The sequence below is a fragment of the Pimephales promelas genome, chromosome 17 (genome assembly GCF_988280905.1).
Source record: "Pimephales promelas chromosome 17, fPimPro1.hap1.1, whole genome shotgun sequence".
Classification (NCBI taxonomy): domain Eukaryota; kingdom Metazoa; phylum Chordata; class Actinopteri; order Cypriniformes; family Leuciscidae; genus Pimephales; species Pimephales promelas.
Genome location: NC_142785.1, coordinates 32,073,449 through 32,084,983, shown reverse-complemented (window position 1 = coordinate 32,084,983; position 11,535 = coordinate 32,073,449). Strand labels below are relative to the sequence as shown.

At 36.5% G+C, this 11,535-nt stretch overlaps 1 protein-coding gene across 1 annotated transcript in view; it reads left to right on the top strand.

Annotated features, from left to right (window-relative positions):
• The first annotated feature begins 3,309 nt into the window (after positions 1-3,309).
• The window catches only part of LOC120474775 (uncharacterized), a 58,626-nt gene continuing 50,400 nt past the window's right edge, over positions 3,310-11,535 (top strand). Inside the window, exon 1 of the mRNA XM_089122380.1 lies at positions 3,310-3,578. The gene's annotated coding sequence lies outside the window, so the exon portion shown is untranslated. The remainder of the gene's footprint in view (positions 3,579-11,535) is intronic.

Here is an 11,535-nt window from a genome sequence, read left to right as displayed (position 1 = left end):
GCTGATAATTTACTCGCCCCCATGTCACCCAAGATGTCCACGTCTTTCTTTCTTCAGTCGAAAAGAAATGAAGATTTTTGATGAAAACATTCCAGGATTTTTCTCCTTATAATGGACTTCAATGGGGTCCAAACGGTTCAAGGTTCAATAAATAAAGTTTAAGTTTTATAAAGTTTAAGTTTCAAAATGAACAAATCTTTTTTTCCTTGATAAGACCCTTATTCATCGTCTGGTGTCGTTTAAAGCTGCACTGAAACTCTCATTTGGACCTTGAGCCGTTTGGACCCCATTGAAGTCCATTATATGGAGAAAATCCTGGAATGTTTTCATCAAAAAACGTAATTTCTTTTCGACTGAAGAAAGAAAGACGTGGACATCTTGGATGACGTGGGGGCGAGTAAATTACCAGCAAAAGTTTTTTAAAAGTGAACTACTCCTTTAACACATCAGGAACATCCAGAAGAGGTGAGCAAAAAGACATGGATCCATTTCATATCTGCATCCGTCAATATGCAGTGCCTCTGATTAGTGTCTTTGCTTGTAATGTGTGAAATGTGTTTGTTTTATAGGTCCTCTCTCATCATACATGATGTTTCTGTGGATGCCTGACATCTGAAACAACACATTTGTACACCAATGCAATATCACAGAAGACACACATCTCGTGCTTGGTTGTTTTAATGTATTTTAGCATTTCAAAGGAAACACTACGTTTTACTTGGTTTTCAGAGTGGGGCTTGATCAAATCTGGTCCTTTATGAAGATCACCTGGAAATATCTTATTTATTGAAGCAGCTTTCGATGTTTTTCATGCACCAAACGTTGTATCATTTTGCACTTATGAAATACTGAAATATTTGCACTTTTTTCAGAGCATCATATTTCCTCAGCTTCATTAGACAGATCCTTCAAGTCGTGTTTTGCAGACGCACACCGTTAGATTCAGAGCTCTTGAGTTCATTTGGACCCTATTAATGCAATTGTAGAAGCTGGAAAATGAATATTGTTTCTGATTTGCTTCATGGGTTCGCAGTGTTTGTTTGAATAAGACAAATCTTTTTGTATATTTTATCTGCACATATGTGCACTGAAATATTGATGTCAAATTAGACTATATATGTTGCATTGATAATGTTGAATCAAAAATTGAACATGTTTATAAAGTGTAGCTGGGAGAAATGTGCTTATTTTTAATTATTTTAGGACCTTTATATATGAAGAGTTCAGATGCAAAAGCCTCTACATGCCATTTGAAATTTTCTACTTTAATGATGATTTTTATCAAACTTGTATATTTAAGTTCAGTAATTTTTCACTTAAATAACAATTAATAGGTAATTATCATTGCCATTTAAGTGAAATTACTGAACTTAAATATACAAGTTTGATAAAAATCATCATTAAAGAAGAAAATTTCAAATGGCATTTAGAGGCTTTTGCATCTGAACTCTTCATATATTGCTTTATTATGAGTATTTCAAGGAGTATCGACAGCAATTTCCTGGATAATTGTTCAACATTTTAACATCAGAATGGTGCACATGCTCTGTGCTTTATTATGTTTTGCTATTGTATAATTCCATGCGGTTGTAAATTAAAAAGCGCATAAATGTTATGCAAATTGATTAGAAAATATAAACACTTATATGCAATATGAAGCTTTGAAATATTATTTGGTCTTCACATGGTAAGTTCGTGGTATTGTTTTAAACGTTTAACTTGAGTTGACCACAAGAGGGCAGTGTCAGATTGATGGATGTGTGATGATTAATTGGCTTTATGCACAGCTGCACTACTTCCTGAACTTCAGGCAGCTCCTTGTTTCTTGTCTGCCATTATTGGACAAACCGATTAATCCAGGTGTGTCTGACGTCAGTAGTCGCAACAACAATAATCAGACACACCTGGATTAATCAGTTTGTCCAATAATGGCAGACAGGAAACAAAGGAGCTGGCTGAAGGTCAGTGGGAAATTGATTTGGTTTTGCATTGATATGCAAACGCTGTGTTTCTGTAATGCATGTGTTTTAACCATGAAAAGTTTTTATTTATGGAGTTGAGTTATAGGGATTGACGAGAAGAGATGTAGCCGCCTCTTGATTCTACACGGAAAATCTTGCTTGATAATTCAGGATTTACACAAGCTAGTCATTACCAAGAGTAACTGGTTCTCCACATGAATAGAGGGATGGTTAGTGTCCTAATGACCTGAATTACAGAATTATTAGTCATATACCTTTATTATCCCTGTTGAGCTCTGAAACTCGAACTGGTGCTGGATTGTGAAACTCCTTTTGTGTAGAAATCTGAATTAATTTGTATGCATCATCGGAAAGGCATTCATCTTTTTTTATGTAGCATAGCGTTAGTAGTGTGTTAAAATGTAAAAACGGTTCATTTAGTTACAATAAGAAAAAGGATATGAAAATACAATGGAATTGTCTTATCAATTTCACAATTATGATGAAATCATGGAATCAAATTGTGTGCCTATCTCCTTAAAGAAAAAATAGTTTTCCGGTTTTGTGTCTCTCTTTGCAATTCGATATAGCCTAGATCAGAAACAAATATCTTATCAGTAGTACATTTTTTTTAAACCTTTATTTTCTCGATTATTAAAGTAAGATCACAGCGGTTGTTTGCCTCTTGAGACTCGACCTGGAAAAACTCGTCACACCTGTAAATAATTTCAGCACGCGAGCACTGAGCATGCGCGCTGCGTCTCACTGCCTACTAGAGCGAGCAGTTATCATGAAACAGGCGGTGAGAATGGGCGGGGCTTAGTGGACCAGACGCTGACTCTACTTGGTCAGTTTTACTCAAACTCAACGGAAAATATACGTATTTATTTATAAAGAATATTAAGCGGATAAAGAATTGTATAAATGCAATTTCTTCTCTTTCTCTCATCTTTATATGTGTGATTTTTCCTTTCGTACGAATATTGTAGTTTTCTTTTTAACCGTCACGAGGTACCTGTTACTTTTTCCAACGCTGCTCAAAACAGACCAATCACAATCCGCAATTGTGGAAACAGAGTAAGTTTTATGGTAAAAAATGTTTACTAGTAGGCTAGACTTAAAGACAAAACTAGGACGAATTTCAATGTAATATGTTTTCAAATTAAACAGTTATACTGTTTAGCATACCAACGTCTCCTATAATTTTGAATTGAATTTGAATGCAGCGCGAGGATTGAACTATATGAGCCACAACGCGCCCTCTGGAGGAGTCTCTACTAAATGTAACAGGTAACAACAGCGCTTCCTAGCACTACTAGTAGGAGTAGTGTGGTAAAGCGTCATTGAGAACACAACTCGTGTCCTACCGGCTGATGTCTGACTCTGTTAGTTAGAAACACTCTGTTCTCTGCTCTCCTTTTAATTCCCCCCCAAAACACGAATGCAAGACAGTGTCGAGGAGCTGTTCACTTCAGCACCGCCATACAAACCCAGGCAGAGCCTAATGATGAGGATGATGATGCTGATGAAGATGATGATGCTGATGAGTGCATGCGGACTGCAGTAACACACCAGCAGCAGCAGCAGCAGCCCCGCATTCCTCCAGCTGAGCCTCCGGTAAGAGTTTCTCCTGTTTGCATGCGTGTCTGCTGGGTTTTGTGCTCCTGATGCGTTTGCATGCTGTTGCATTGCCAATGCAGAAACATTGCAGTCAGGCTTGGGGAAAATGTCCCATTCAAACATATGCTGGATCAGTGTTGATTTCAGAGATGTGGCCTTAGATTCCTTGAGCTAAAGGACATTGGACAGGGCAATTTGAAATGGTGAAATTAAAGCCTAAATTCCTGGAATATTCAGGGTTTGGTGGTTTTATCTTCCTATAATACAATAATTAAGCAAGTTCTTAACTGAAACTGTTGGAATCAACCAGTTGATCATTTTAGGACGTTGAGGTCATCACTGATGTGGTTTGGTGCTTTTTTTGATATATTTGAGGCCACTTTTCATTCTTTCTGGTGTGCTACTGGTGTTTGGACACAAATAAATTCAAAACGTACACAAGTTTCTATGAAATTAGTTTTTGTGTGCTGGGTGAGTGCAGATATGGCTGATAATATTGTTTGATGAGAACATGAATGATGTAGCCACACATGATCTAAGTAAACTCTTATTTAACACATTTTCCCTCACATTTGCTCTGATATATCAATCAAGCACATTAATTAGCCAATATGTGACTCTCTTGAGATTATCTGACGACTGCACTGCATACAATTTAAATGATTTTTCAAACTTGTACATAAAACAAAGATTGAGTCTACTTCAAAATGCAGTACTGGCCATTTCTTTGTAATTATTTGTGCAATTTACTTGAAAATTTTGTGTGGAAATTTAATTATTCTGAACTTAATGTACCAATTTGGCAAATTAATGCATAATAATACGTTTTCTTCCTGAATTTACCAACAGCCTTGTCAGTGGTATAAAAAACATGTGTTTAAGAAAGGAATGAGTTTTGAGTGATGGTGTGTGTACATTACATTAGCTCTCATGGTCAAGTTGCCCATTATATCGCAGCAATGCCAGCATTGAACATTAAGATATAAATCCAGTATGCAAAATAGGGATGGGCAACGATTAATCGCTTCCAAAATAAAAGTTTGTGTTTACATAATATATGTGTGTGTGGAGTGTGTATAATTAATTTGTATATATAAATACCCACACATGCATGTATATATTTAAGAAAAATGTGTTATTAATATATCAAATATTTATATATAATATTAATTGTGAATAAATATATATAAAATATACACATGCACATATTTCTTAAATATATACATGCATGTGTGGGTATTTATATATACAAATTAATTATACACACTACACAAACATATACTATGTAAACACAAACTTTTATTTTGGATGTGATTAATCGCGATTAATCGTTGCCCGTCCCTAAAACTTACTGAGAAATGAGACTTGTGCAAGGTTTTGATAGGCTAGGTATACACAATAGTCTCTTGTAATTCACTCAAACCGTTTATTACTGGTTGACTCTGTGATTTGTGTATTGGCATCGACGGTAACTAACACTGATGCGATAACCTCAGATGTCTGTTATTAATCAGCCTGGTCGATATATCATGAGTGCTGTCGGGTCTCGTTCAGTCTCTGTCTGGTTTCGGCGGTCGGAGAAAGACGTTGGACTCCTTAAGGATGATGAATTGGAGTGTCTGACACAAAAGCTGCAGGTGTACAAATGCCACGTCCTTTAGCATGGAGAGAAAGAGCGAGAGAGGAATGGGGGAATTATGAGTCATGCTTGTGTTTGTGTCTGTGATGTTTTGTCTTCATCAGCTGATGTTTCACTGAGACAGCTTGAAGAAAGACATGTCATCCTCTGTTTAAGAAATCTCTCACTATTTGTTCCGTTTGACCTCTAAAACCCCTCACGCTTGTGATGTTTGCTCCTTTTTATCATGGCTTGCTTATCATATTTTGTATCTTTAAGGTCAGTTTTGACTTCATTCGGCTGGAAAAGAGCTTTTAGAATATAGGTAATCGCATACTGTTTATTGCATATTGCTAAATACTGCATATTTTCTCCCCACTATGATCTTATGGTACATTTGAGATGCATGCATTGTTAGTCATTAGTAATCATAATTTCGATTAAAGGCACACTATGTAAGATTTTTGCATTCAAATGGTTTTATCTGATTGTAAAACACAAGGAGTGAATAGGAAGCCTGTTGAAGTCATTATTTTTGCTATTTTCTTTTGGTGGTGCTTATGACGCAGAATTACACACTTTTTTAAGTAACAGACAAGTGTGGAATGAACTACCCTATCTCACGACCACTTCGTACGAATTCGTAGGAGTGATTCAAAAGTGGCTAATTCGTACTAATTCATACGACCTCACTCGTACGAATTTGTACGATTTGTCTAAACCCACGTGACGGTTATGTTTAGGGGCGGGGTCAGGGGTAGGTCATTCATACGAATTCATACGAATTGGCCAATTCGTAAAATATGTACGATTTAGCAAAATCGTACTAATCCGTACGAGTGAGGTCGTACGAATTGTTACGAATTAGCCACCTCGTAAAATTCGTACGAATTCCCGTGAGATCGGGTTAGAATGAATTGCTTCTTTTTACTTTTTATAACTAACTATAACGCGTTTTTTTTACAATATTAGTAAAAACTGTTTTCAACGTTTCTTGAGCATCAGATCATCCTATTAGAGTGATTTCTGAAGGCTCATGTGACTCTGAAGACTGGAGTAATGATGCTGATGATGCAGCTTTGATCAAATAAAAATGTAATTTATTCCTGTGATCAAATAAACGTGCATTATAGACTTCTTTCAAAAACATTTCAACAATCTTACCGACCCTAATGTTTTGAACAAATAGTGTATATTTATTCGTTACAAAAAAAAAAGATATGATATTGATATGCAATATGAAAACATTCCTCATTTTGCTTTATTTATTTAGTGCTTTGTGTCCATACAGCACAGATACAGCAATTTTACATTCTTCAGTCATCTTGAGTAAATCTAAAATAACTCGTCATTTCTATTCAGCAAATCTTATTTGGCATCATTGCGCACTGTAAAGGTCACCCGCTACCTTCATTCTCAAACATTATCAGCCATTAAAAAAGCATATTTTGTGTAGTTTGCATGAGCGAATATTCAGATACAGTTTATTCTAGAAGCCGGATCATACTTCTTCTCCTCTCTTTCTCGTTCGGACTGTCTGATTAGTCGTTCTCTCATGTAACGTGCTTCTTATGAGGAACTCTTTCATCTCTCCGCCTGTTGCCCACTCATGCTTTCTCTTTCTTCTTTACACCCTCAACAGCCTTCCTTTCACACGCTCTTCTCTTTCTCCCACTCTCTCCATCTGTCCCTAAATGAAACCAACACAGTATTTCTCATGGATTCTGTAATTCAGCTGAAATGCGGTAGATGTGTACGTCATGATCAAATGAATGATGATGCTTTGGCAGGCCAGCGTGATCGGCTTGCATTTCCATTCAAGTCAATGGAAGAAAAAAAGACTTGCATGTATGACTTGCATCTTGTTTCTGTTTTCAGACCACCTGATCTCAAGAAAACATGCCCTTTGCGTGTGTGTGTGTGTGTGTGTGTGTCTTAAGTTAGTTAAAGACCATTAGTGAGCTCGTACCATGAGAATAATGCTGCACTAATTTGATTCAGAGACTATTTTAGTTTGAAATGTGATTCATTCTGCCTGAGATTGTCAATCATGCAGGTGACCAGCTGCATGATCCAGAATTCACTGACAAAAAGGGTTTGGAAATGGCCTTTGTCGGAGTATCGTGCATAATGGCGTTCAGCTAAGTGGATAACTGTGTTCATTTGAGTAGATGACGGCTGAACTGATTAGTGTGTATCATGAGGAATGAATTACAGTAATGTTGTTTGTGTGTGTGTTCTTGAGGCTGTAAAGGTGATGATTTAAACTAAAGGAGTAGTTCACTTTTCAAAAAACTTTTGCTGATAATTTACTCGCCCCCATGTCATCCAAGATGTCCACGTCTTTCTTTCTTCAGTCGAAAAGACATGAAGGTTTCTGATGAGAACATTCCAGGATTTTCTCCATATAATGGACTTCAATGGGGTCCAAACGGTTCAAGGTCCAAATGAGAGTTTCAGTGCAGCTTCAAAGGGCTTTAAACGACTCCAGACGATGAATAAGGGTCTTATCTAGCGAAACAATCGCTCATTTAAAAAAAAAAAAAGTTTAAGCACAAATGCTCGCCTTGCTCTGTACTGTGATGTTCGTGACTCTCCTGTTCGAACTCGTTCATCAAAATGAACGAATCTTTTTCCAAGACAATTCGTTCATTAAATGAACCAAATGACTCGGAAAAAGATTCGTTCATTTTAAACTTTGTTATTTTAATTTTTTAAATGAGCAAATGTTTCGCTTGATAAGACCCTTATTCATCTTCTAGAATTGTTTAAAGCCCTTTGAACAGTTTGCAGTTTGCACTGAAACCGTTTGGACCCCATTGAAGTCCATTATATGGAGAAAAATCCTGGAATGTTTTCATCAAAAGCTTTAATTTCTTTTCGACTGAAGAAAGAAAGACATGGACATCTTGGATGACATGGGGGCGAGTAAATTACCAGCAAACTTTTTTTAAAAGTGAACTACTCCTTTAAGAGCTGTGCAATGTTGTCTAAAGGGATAAGGAAGGTCAAATGTTGAATCCTAGAGTCTTGTCAAGAACATGTTCAGCTCAGAATGAATGTTTGTGTGGAAATAACAGACATTAATTCTGTTAGACATTAATTAAATAAAATAATATAACTCGTCCTCACATGATCCTTCAGAAATCATTATAATATTGGCATTTTTCTGATTTCTAACATTTCTGATTATTATGAATATATAGTATTTTTGTGGAATCCGAGATACATTTTTTCATGATTATTTAATGCATAGAAAGTTCAAAAGAACAGCATTTACTGTCACTGAAATAAAAATATTTTGTAACATTATAAATGTCATCTTTGATCACTTTACAAATTATGTTTAATTCAATGTGTTTAATTGTCATGGAAGTAAGTTCACAATGCAATTTTGATGGTCCTAAAACTAGACTTTAAGTTCTCGATTTTTTTTTTTTTCTTTTGATTTAAAGGTAAATTAACAACGCATTCTCACCCCATGGCGTCACCTTTGACCATGCTTCAATATTTGACGTTTTAGGCGCCCTTTAGCGTCACTTAAATGACGCGATCCTACGGCGTCATCTAACTGACGCTAAAGGAAAGCGTCTGTTAGAGGACGCGGTTAGGTTTAGGTGTGGGGTGGGGGTAGGGTACACGCGATCCTAGGGCGTCATCTGACTGACGCTAAAGGGCGCCTAAAGCGTCAGATATTGAAGCATGTCCAAATGCTTCCCAAGGCGTCAGTGAAGTGACGCCTTGGGGGTGAGAATGGGCTGAAATTAAGGCATGTTTTAGTGAGATATGAAGGTGTAGAAAGAGTTCATCCGGTCCCTGAAGGTCTCAGATTAGCCGTGTTAATGGAAGGACTTGGCTCAGGACTGCAGGTGTGTGTGTTTGTGTATCACAGACGGAAGGAGATAAATCCTATTAAGTAGAGAAGGGGAAAGTAGGTCTGTAGGAGCTGTGTGTGTGTGTGTGTGTGTGAGAGAGGAGTGAGAGCTAATAAGATACATTGGACCACATCAGCACTTGCTATATTTGGTCTCTTTTAGTGGTGTTTGCTAAGCTGAGCTTCACCACACTCAGTGTGAGGTATTTGAACAAAATCCTGACACTAAGTACTAAACTTTGGCACGTAGCTCATCCCACATCATTTGCGTTACAGATGTGGATGATTCACGTTGCATGATTGACACACACACATAAATGCTCAATGCATGCAGTGTTACAGAACATTTCAGACTGACTGATGGCCGTCTGATTTCTGATCTTTGGGCTTATAGTAATTATGGTAGTTAGTAGAGGTTAATATGGAAGACCGACAGTCTCGTAATGTACAGAACTAGAACAGTAGCAATTAAATGCATGGTTGTTGTTGCTTATAAAACATATCAGATGAATTCAAATTCTGATTGGATGATCACTTTCAAAGCCTTTGGAAAATGACAACGAACCTCCACAGTAAATTTGCATATTTATATACAGTATATCAAGAATTGATCATTATTATTATGGATGGATATTTTAGATTATTAATTCATGATGTTGACGTTAAGCATGACTATTCTCGTACCAGTGGTAAGGATTTGATATATCGCTACCTAAATATAAAACTTCAGTGAAATTCATCCTGACCATATTGTGCTTTTCTTCAAAAAATGTAAAAATAGAAGTTGTAAAAATAGTTTGCCCAGGAGTGGAAGCGTAAACACTTGGAGGAGGACAAAAGCTGCTGAATCCTCTGTGGGTTTCTGGAATCTGTGTGTTCATGAAGAATATAACACACACAGCTGCTGTTGATCAATCTTTTCTGAATATATTCCAGGAATGAGGACGAGTCGCAGCACGTTTACGATAACGAGAGCTCGACCATCCCTCATGCACACGTCTCGAGTGTTGATGTGATCATGACCCTGTTTTGGTTTATTGACTTCACAGCCAGATTTAGATGAGAGTATGTGTCAATCTGTAGCCAAAGTGTATATTTTTGCGCTGCTGTGCCAATTTCTTTTTAGTTCAATTTGCTTTTTTATGCATGTCGTTATTAAAGGAGTAGTTCACTTTTAAAAAAAACTTTTGTTGATAATTTACTCACCCTCATGTCATCCAAGATGTCCATGTCTTTCTTTCTTCAGTTGAATAGAAATTAAGGTTTTTGATGAAAACATTCCAGGATTTTTCTCCATATAATGGACTTCAATGGGGTCCAAATGGTTCAAGGTCCAAAAGACACTTTCAGTGCAAACTGCAAACTGTTCAAAGGGCTTTAAACGACTCCAGGTGATGAATAAGGGTCTTATCTAGCGAAACGATCGCTCATTTAATAAATCAATAACAGAGTTTAAGTTTTAGAAGCTCAAATGGTCACCTTGCAGTTTGCATTGGACCTTGAACCGTTTGGACCCCATTGAAGTCCATTATATGGAGAAAAATCCTGGAATGTTTTCATCAAAAACCTTAATTACTTTTCGACTGAAGAAAGAAAGACGTGGACATCTTGGATGACATGGGGGTGAGTAAATTATCAGCAAAAGTTTTTAAAAGTGAACTACTCCTTTGGAGTTCATTAATACATTTCTTCTTCTTTTTTACTATACGAACGAATGTGTTACTGTGTTGGATCTCCACCTGATGTTGAATGTACAGTAAATGTGTTTCATGTAGTGTCACTAATGCGGCACCGTCGAGCTGCTCCCACACGACCTGTAGAGGCCTGTCCTATTCACACTTTCAGGAGCCTCCGTCATATTCTGTATTGCGACAGGTGTGCCTTTGAGTGCCTTCATTTTAATTGGCGTGATGTGAGAAAGTGAATGAGTGACAGATAGAAAGGGAAGGAGGGAGAGAGAGATGTCTGTCTCTATGGCTACAGCTCTCACCCCTCTCAATAGAACAGCTTTCTTATAATTCAAGTTATAAGTCAATACACTCTAAAAAATGCTGGGTTGTTTAAACCCAAATTTGGGTCAAATATGGACAAACCCAAATGTTGGGTTAAAAATGCAATTAAAAAAATTACAGTTGCGAGTGAAAGTTGAAGTTGGGTTCAAATTTGAATAAAAAAATAAAATAAAAAAAATGTAACCCAACATTTGGGTTTGTCCATATTTTACCCAAATTTGGGTTCAAACAACCCAGCATTGTTTAGAGTTTAATAAATAATTAATACATTAATTAATCATTTATTTATTAATTTTATAATAATTATTTATGAATAGTAATCAATAATTAATGAAATAATTAATAAAATTATTATTATTATTTTTTTTTTACTGAAAGAAGGGCTTAAATGGATCAAAAGTGACTACACTCTAAAAAATACTGGGTTATTCAACCCAAATTTGGGTCAAT